We start from the raw sequence: 8,466 nt of genomic DNA, 5'->3' as shown, positions 1-8,466 counted from the left end.
GTCCTACACCAAACATCTTTAACACTCATCTTTAACATACTAACTTTTACATCCATGTTTGTATTCTGGTATATACACTTGGCAGCTTCTATAGAATGAAAAGCAGTTTTAAATGCATCCAGTCTAATGAGACCTCAGGGGAGGAAGAAAGAAGTGGGGGTGTAATGTTGATCAGGGACATGTGAAAAGGGTGTAATGTTGGTCATGTTGATCAGGGACAGTTTACACAGCCGCACGCACACACGTCATCAAGGTCCAGAGGCTCTCTGTGAGGAGTGATACAGTAACACAGAGGGCAGAGGTCAAACACCTTCACTCAAACCTGATGCAGAGAAGAACGCCTACTTCAACTATATTTCTCCCTAATGAATCCCTCTCTATAATGGATGTACAACTACATAATCAGCTCTGTAAACACTACCTCCTTATCTACTATAAGTAGCTGAGAGCTGCAGGCTCTGGTAAAAGAGAACAACCAAGCCGTAATACCAAAGTATGCTGTTAATAGATTAACAAATAAACGTGTTCATTTATGATCGTCAGATTGGGAGTTGTGATTGGCTCATATTGTCTTGTATGGGTTTGTCCGAGTATTTTATTTTTCTTGGCAAGTTAAAAAAAACTGCATTTCTCCACAGCCCTCTTATTTTGTGAATTGCGGAGGGAGAGAGCGGTCTACCCACAACCATGACATGCATCTGTTAAAGAGTTAAGGCAAATTCCTTTTCTAATCAATTCCTGCCCCTGTTGAGTTTGACACAAAGCCACAACGCCAATCAAATATTTATCCTAGATTTTCAGAGCCTTGTCAGATTCGGTCATCTTCAAGTGTCTGGTTGTGCTCCACTTTGGAGAGATCAGGAAAGCCCACAAAGATGCAGCAGGGCTGATGGACAGAACAGAAACCTAGCTAGAATTCATTAATTTGAGCCCATGTTTAATGTCTTAATATTTGTTCTCCTCCTTTTGCCGTGCTAAAAATAACGTCCAGTGCCTATTGAAGCAGCTGGCAACTCAGCCTTTTGTTCAGAAACACACATTTACACAACGGTTTCAAACAAACCATAATGACAATTGCAGCAATAATACGTCGCTCAACGCAAAAGAGCAGCCTACTAAATAGGACCAAATCTCAACTCCCAGCCTTGCCAACCCTGGGCTCCAACAGCTCCTCACATACAGATACACATTATCACAATGCCTCCAAGACGCTCCAGTAAATATGAAAACATTGTCAGCTCTGCAGTCCTCCACTGCAATGCCTATAGTATAACATTGTAATAGTTTAGTTATATAGAGAGTATGATCATACTGGAAACAATTACCATTTGACTTAACATTGCACTACAGGAAAACAAACAAGCTCATAAAATGGTGCGGTAGAGCAGTGTTTGAAGAGCAAACCACTATGCTGCTCTCTCTTCTCCTACCGCTGATGGAAACCAGTAAATATCAATCTAGTGTAATGTACTAGAAGGAACATTTATAGAATGTACATATTACTAGTATGAAAGATGTAACCTTTGTGGGATCAACGGAGATTGATTGATGTGTAGAAAACTGAAAGCAATCGGTTCATACAGTAAATTACGTTACAGCAGTTCCATATGTGTGGGCTGGTCAGGGTTTAGGATAAAGGTTAAGACTAACTCATCCCATCCTCCGATCAATGAAAGTTAGTGGGTCCACTTCCTACGGCACTGACTTGCTCTAGATAGCAGTCCTACATTCACTATGGACAATACAGGGGTCAAACAACTCACACACCTCAGGTGGATTTTCATTATAATCCATATTTTCAGAGAGGAGCAGAATCAATAGGTGGAAGAAAAGGTGGAACGAGAGTGAGAGCGAGAGAGCGAGCGATGACAGACTGTGATCTTGAAAACTGAAATAACCTTGGGTTGATGCTGAGTGATGGCGACAAAAAAACTGTCAGCTGGCCTCAAATTAAGCGTAGTGGCATTTAACACATTGGCAACTCTGGATAAATACAAAACGGCAGAAAGGCATTGAAATGCTCTTCTAGTCTGACTAGCATACAGATTAATGTTATATGCTCATCTCCTATCTAGGGACAGAAAATATGGCAACTATACAGTATGCTGCCCATGACTGTCATAATCAAGAAGTAATGAAAACACCAATGACCAATTTAGCCTTGATTAATCGCACTATTAGAGTCCCCTCCCTTATGTCTCATCCAGTGAGTGTCAATACAATTGACAGGCATGTGATTGAATTCAGATGGATGAATGTTTTGATGCTCTCTGCCCCACCAGAGTGAGAACTGTGATGGTTGGGCAATGAGAGTAGGACCAGACCTGATCACTGTAGGGGAGACATCCACTTACTGTGGCCTCTCCCTATAAACAGAAGATCAATCATGGTTTAGTAGCTACTAAAGTCGGAGGAAGTCTAAACATGACAGCTTAATTAATTATGTCTGCTCTGGGTTGGGGCTAGGTAATTACATGCTCTGATTAGTTGATAATGTTTTGTGGCAGTGTTTGAACTTTTCATTTCCATCATTAAGGACTAATAGTCTATTTTTTTTAATAGACTGACTGTTGATGAGCTATTTTTAGCTCGTGACAGTTTGTTGGGTTTTGATCACTGATTAATCATAATGACATGTTAGTAGACTCAAATCAAAACCAAGAAGTTTGGGGCACTGCATTCTTATAAACTATAGAGCACCATGGAGACCTAGAGGACTTTTCATATAAAAGCAGCACACCCTGGCCCTTACCCTCTTTCAACACCCAGCCTAAACACACACTTAAGTCTATGAACCCTCACGAACAAGAGAGCGACGATACCCATTCAAAACTCCAGTTAGTGTGCTTATGTAATGGGATGCGAGCAAGCTGTGGTAATGTCAGTCATGACTAAATCCTGTGAAGTAATAGGGCTGAGTAACCAAACTAAGAGACACACGGCTGATTCCATTATGAGGGCTCCACTCATCCAGACAGTGACACCGTGCGCATGTAGTTTGATTTCACACACAGCTCTCTCTCGGTCTCTCGCTCGCTCTTTGGAGCTGAGCTACAAAGGGCTGTGGGGTTATGTGCCGTCTAAAGCCAAGCTAGAGGTGGATTCCATGGAAATATAATCAAATTCTAGGGTAATTTCTCTTTTAATATTCTGAAGATGCAGCAAGATCTAGGATCCATAGAAAAGTCACCTACAATGCTGAATGCCATTGAAAAGCCTACCTCTGTATGCAATAATAAGCACAGTGTGCGATATTAAGCATAGTCCCTCTCCAGGACATGAGAGCCAGTGATAGAGAAAACATATTCCTTAATTGTTACAGAAAACCCCATGAAACTACGAAGCCTGCCAAAGCGTCTTCATAGCCAAAATAAGCTCATGATCAAAGGGAGAAGAGGAGATATTCCAACGCATTGATCCAGATGGTTGGTACTCATCATTAGGGGTCAAAGTGGCTCTCTCACCATTTGATGGCTGGGATTGATCACACAAAACTGAGGCAGATCAAAGATTTATTTGATGGATTTCTCAAATGCCACAGTATGCAAATGAACAAGGCACTAAGAAAATACGAAAACAAGAGAAAGACTCAGAAATGGCCTGACATGGAGACGATTGAGAAAAGGGCTTTTTAATTGCAGTATCCCAATGGCTCATTTAATGGAAAACAAGTTAACATTACTAGGCCAGATGAAGCAGCTAACTTTTTTCTAAACAGCACATTTGGTTGTAATCTTGAACCCTTCGTTGAAAATGAAACGCAATCCCTTGGGGGGGAGTATTTTGGGTTCAGAGTTGCTCATGAAGTGTAGTAAATCCCTTCTCTAATCATAGCAGGGAACATTCTGTCATGCTTATTCAAGAAACACACACTGCACATTGACATTATTTGATAGCTGAACTTAAGTTCAAAGACGCAGTTGAGAGTAAAGCCTGTTTCAAAGCAAACAGTGCATATCGTGCCAATAATGAAAGTTAAGGAACATCACCTGCTTATAATAAGTAAGTCTTATTAATCCTTTTAAATCCTATAATTGAACAAATGAAAATACCTCAGGGATTTGGATGACAGATAGCAATGATCTTATCAATTCAGATTTCAATTGTATTCTGAATAAGTAACTGTTCGGGAGAAGTATAGAGACTTCCACAACAATACATTCAGAGGTCGGTATAATAGCCCAGTCAATCTATTTTAAATCACAATGCTAAACTAAACAAACCAATCAATAGACATTCATAGAGATAACCTTTCAAAAGCTTCACTCAAAATCTGTTTGGCCAATTCAAATCTCTCAAATATCCAGTTTCTCTGCGCTTCAACAGACTAGATGTTTCCATCAAACCTTTCATACTATCTCAGAGAAATGATAACTATCCAAAGTGATGGAGACTCTGTATGTTTATGACATCAGAGCAGGGTAACAGGGGCTAACGTCTGGATTGACCCCCCCAGCACCGGGCCCGGGCTGGGTAAACTATTAACCAGGCAGCAGTAAATCCTCTTAGCAATCACAGGGTTGTTTAAACAACCGCACAAAGTCCAAATCACCAGTGGTATTTCTACAGTAGAATATCACAGGGCCAAAGGCCTCAGTCTCACCAGTTACCACCATCAGTATGTCCAGCTTGGTGTTGTTTCTCAGAGAGGTTCTCAGGGAGGTCCCTGGATGGCTGCTGTGTGTTGGGGTCTTCCTGCCCGTCACTCTGCTGCTGATACAGATCATCGTTTACCTGAACTGGAAGCTGACGGAAGGTAATTCAACTGCACTCTGCTTTGTCTTTCATAACAGCTAACAAATGAGTGATTTTGGACAATGTACAATTAGATGATAAATACTGTCAATATCTTCTTACTTGTCTATAACGTATTACTTGTAGCATATTGTTACTGGACAACCAGCCCGTGTAAACGTGGTATGATTTGACCTGCATTTTACTGAATTACAGCTGCATTAGCATAGAAACAGGACTACTTTTCAAACAAAAAAACACAATTCTGAGAACAGTTCACCCTGTCTGAGAGAACCATAACAGTCTTTGGAAAGCTTATTCGTGTGGAGCTGGCCTAAAGGCTTGGTCAATAGTCGATATTTTCTCCACTTCTTCATTATTGATAGTATTACTGATGGAGCTCTGCCTCTCAGCTGGGCTCAGACCTCACAGCCTTCAAACAGTGCTGGCTGTAGACAGAGAAGATGTGACCCCACACATACACAAAGAGACAGACTCACTATATTCTTTCTTTATCTCAGTAGAGGCAGAGTTGTCTGCAGCACCTCACCCCAGGGACACGGCCTCCAGGCAGAGCAACAGAACCACATTACCCAGGCAGAGACGACGGGCTGGGGGGAGAATGTACACCTGAGAAGGGGAACTGTGGATGGCCCCATGCTGGATATTGCCCTGCTGGGTACAGTACAGCCCTCTGAGAACTCATTTGCAGACAGAATAGTGTCACAGGGAGAGTACAGTGGATGGAGATGCTGAATACAAGTACTGAGGACTATCCACCGCCAGATCATGGATAAAACACCAGCTAAACCATGGAGTGAAGCAACAACCAATATGGAATTCCAAATCACTGTTTACAAACTGTTGGACTGCAGAGACAATGTGTATTTTTTATTACTGAAATGATAGTGTTTATTGTACCGTCTGTATTAAATTATTTCTAAGAATGGTTCAAGTTCTTTTCAGATTATTTCCTATGGTTGAAAAGGTTAAGAAACCCAGATGTCCACAATAAGCTTTTGTTAAAGGGATACTTCGGATTTTGGCAATTTTATTTCACCTTTATTTTTCCAGGTAAGACAGTTGAGAACAAGTTCTGCGACCTGGCCAAGATAAAGCAAAGCAGTGCGATAAAAACAACAACACAGAGTTACATATGCGGTAAAACAAAACATAAAGTCAGAAATACAACAGAAAATATATACAGTGAGGGAAAAAAGTATTTGATCCCCTCCTGATTTTGTACGTTTGCCCACTGACAAAGACATGATCAGTCTATAATTTTAATGGTAGGTTTATTTGAATAGTGAGAGTCAGAATAACAACAAAAAAAGCCAGAAAAACGCATGTCAAAAATGTTATAAATTGATTTGCATTTTAAATGAGGGAAATAAGTATTTGACCCCAAGAACACCATCCCCACCGTCAAACATGGAGGTGGAAACATTATGCTTTGGTGGTGTTTTTCTGCTAAGGAGACAGGACAACATCACCGCATCAAAGGGACGATGGACATGTACCGTCAAATCTTGGGTGAGAACCTCCTTCCCTCAGCTAGGGTATTGAAAATGCGTCGTGGATGGGTATTCCAGCATGACAATGACCCAAAACACACGGCCAAGGCAACAAAGGAGTGGCTCAAGAAGAAGCACATTAAGGTCCTGGAGTGGCCTAGCCAGTCTCCAGACCTTAATCCCATAGAAAATCTGTGGAGGGAGCTGAAGGTTCGAGTTGCCAAACGTCAGCCTCGAAACCTTAATGACTTGGAGAAGATCTGCAAAGAGGAGTGGGACAAAATCCCTCCTGAGATGTGTGCAAACCTGGTGGCCAACTACAAGAAACGTCTGACCTCTGTGATTGCCAACAAGGGTTTTGCCACCAAGTACTAAGTCATGTTTTGCAGAGGGGTCAAATACTTATTTCCCTCATTAAAATGCAAATCAATTTATAACATTTTTGATGTGTTTTTCTGGATTTTGTTGTTGTTATTCTGTCTCTCACTGTTCAAATAAACCTACCATTAAAATGATAGACTGATCATGTCTTTGTCAGTGGGCAAACGTACAAAATCAGCAGGGGATCAAATAATGTTTTCCCCTCACTGTATACAGTGTGTGCGAATGTAGTAAATTATGGAGGTAAGGCAATAAATAGGCCATAGTGAAAAATAATTACAATTAGTATTAACACTGGAATGATAGATGTGCAAAAGATGATGTGCAAATATAGATACTGGAGTGCAAATTAGCAAAATAAATAACAATATGGGGATGAGGTAGTTGGGTGGGCTAATTTCAGAATGGCTGTGTACAGGTGCAGTGATCGGTAAGCTGCTCTGACAACTGATGCTTAAAGTTAGTGAGGGAGATAAGTCTCCAGCTTCAGAGATTTTTGCAGTTCGTTCCAGTCATTGGCAGCAGAGAACTGGAAGGAATGGTGGCCAAAGAAGGTGTTGGCTTTGGGGATGACCAGTGAGATATACCTGCTGGAGCGCAGACTACGGGTGGGTGTTGCTATGGTGACCAGTGAGCTAAGATAAGGCAGGGATTTGCCTAGCAGTGATTTATAGATGACCTGGAGCCAGTGGGTTTGGCGACGAATATGTAGTGAGGGCCAGCCAACAAGAGCGTACAGGTCACAATGGTGAGTCGTATATGGGGCTTTGGTGACAAAACGGATGGCACTGTGATAGACTACATCCAATTTGCTGAGTAGAGTGTTGGAGGCTATTTTGTAAATGACATCGCCGAAGTCAAGGATCGGTAGGATAGTCAGTTTTACGAGGGCATGTTTGGCAGCATGATTTGTCAGGATGAGATCTATGAGGGTGCCCATGATTACAGATTTAGGGTTGTACCTGGTAGGTTCGTTGATAATTTGTGTGAGATTGAGGGCATCTAGTTTAGATTGTAGGTTGGCCGGGGTGTTAAGCATATCCCAGTTTAGGTCACCAAGCAGTACGAACTCTGAGGATAGATGGGGGGCAATCAATTCACATATGGTGTCCAGGGCACAGCTGGGGGCTGAGGGGGGTCTGTAGCAAGCGGCAACAGCGAGAGACTTATTTCTGGAAAGGTGGATTTTTAGAAGTAGAAGCTCAAACTGTTTGGACACAGACCTGGATAGTATGATAGAGTTATGCAGGCTATCTCTACAGTAGATTGCAACCCAACCCCCTTTGGCAGTTCTATCTATACGGAAAATGTTGTAGTTGGGGATGGACATTTCTGAATTTTTGGTGGCCTTCCTAAGCCAGGATTCAGACACTGCTAGAACATCAGGGTTGGCGGAGTGTGCTAACGCAGTGAATAACTCAAACTTAGGGAGGAGGCTTCTGATGTTAACGTGCAAGAAACCAAGGCTTTTACGGTTACAGAAGTCAACAAATGATGCAATGAGGCTCTTTATCTACTTCCCCAGAGTCAGATGAACTCGTGGATACCATTTTCATGTCTCTGCGTGCAGTTTGAAGGAAGTTGCTGCATGCTAGCAGATACCCATAGACTTCCACTGTATTGTGTTAAAGAATGTAATTTTAGTGATAACATACTCGCTTAGGATCTCACTTGGTGAAGGCCAAAGGACTGAACATTGAATGCAACAACCATGTCACTGTCACTAAACAAATACAGTCATGGGTGGTAACTCTACAATTCATTCGAAAGGCAAGGCACTCTGGGAAATTTGCAAATAAGGCTTTACAGTCAGAGTAAGAGAGGCTTTCCATTACAG

At 41.8% G+C, this 8,466-nt stretch overlaps 1 long non-coding RNA gene across 1 annotated transcript; it reads left to right on the top strand.

Moving 5' to 3' along the window:
• Window positions 1-4,549: 4,549 nt before the first annotated feature.
• LOC121549294 lies at window positions 4,550-5,683 on the top strand. Its single transcript, XR_005996783.1, has 2 exons — window positions 4,550-4,756; window positions 5,256-5,683. It is a non-coding gene; the product is annotated as an uncharacterized LOC121549294 (long non-coding RNA).
• Window positions 5,684-8,466: the final 2,783 nt, after the last annotated feature.

Source organism: Coregonus clupeaformis, chromosome 33 (genome assembly GCF_020615455.1).
Source record: "Coregonus clupeaformis isolate EN_2021a chromosome 33, ASM2061545v1, whole genome shotgun sequence".
NCBI lineage: Eukaryota > Metazoa > Chordata > Actinopteri > Salmoniformes > Salmonidae > Coregonus > Coregonus clupeaformis.
The sequence above is the reverse complement of the archived record's forward strand: the minus strand, read 5'-3'. Positions and strand labels throughout refer to the sequence as shown.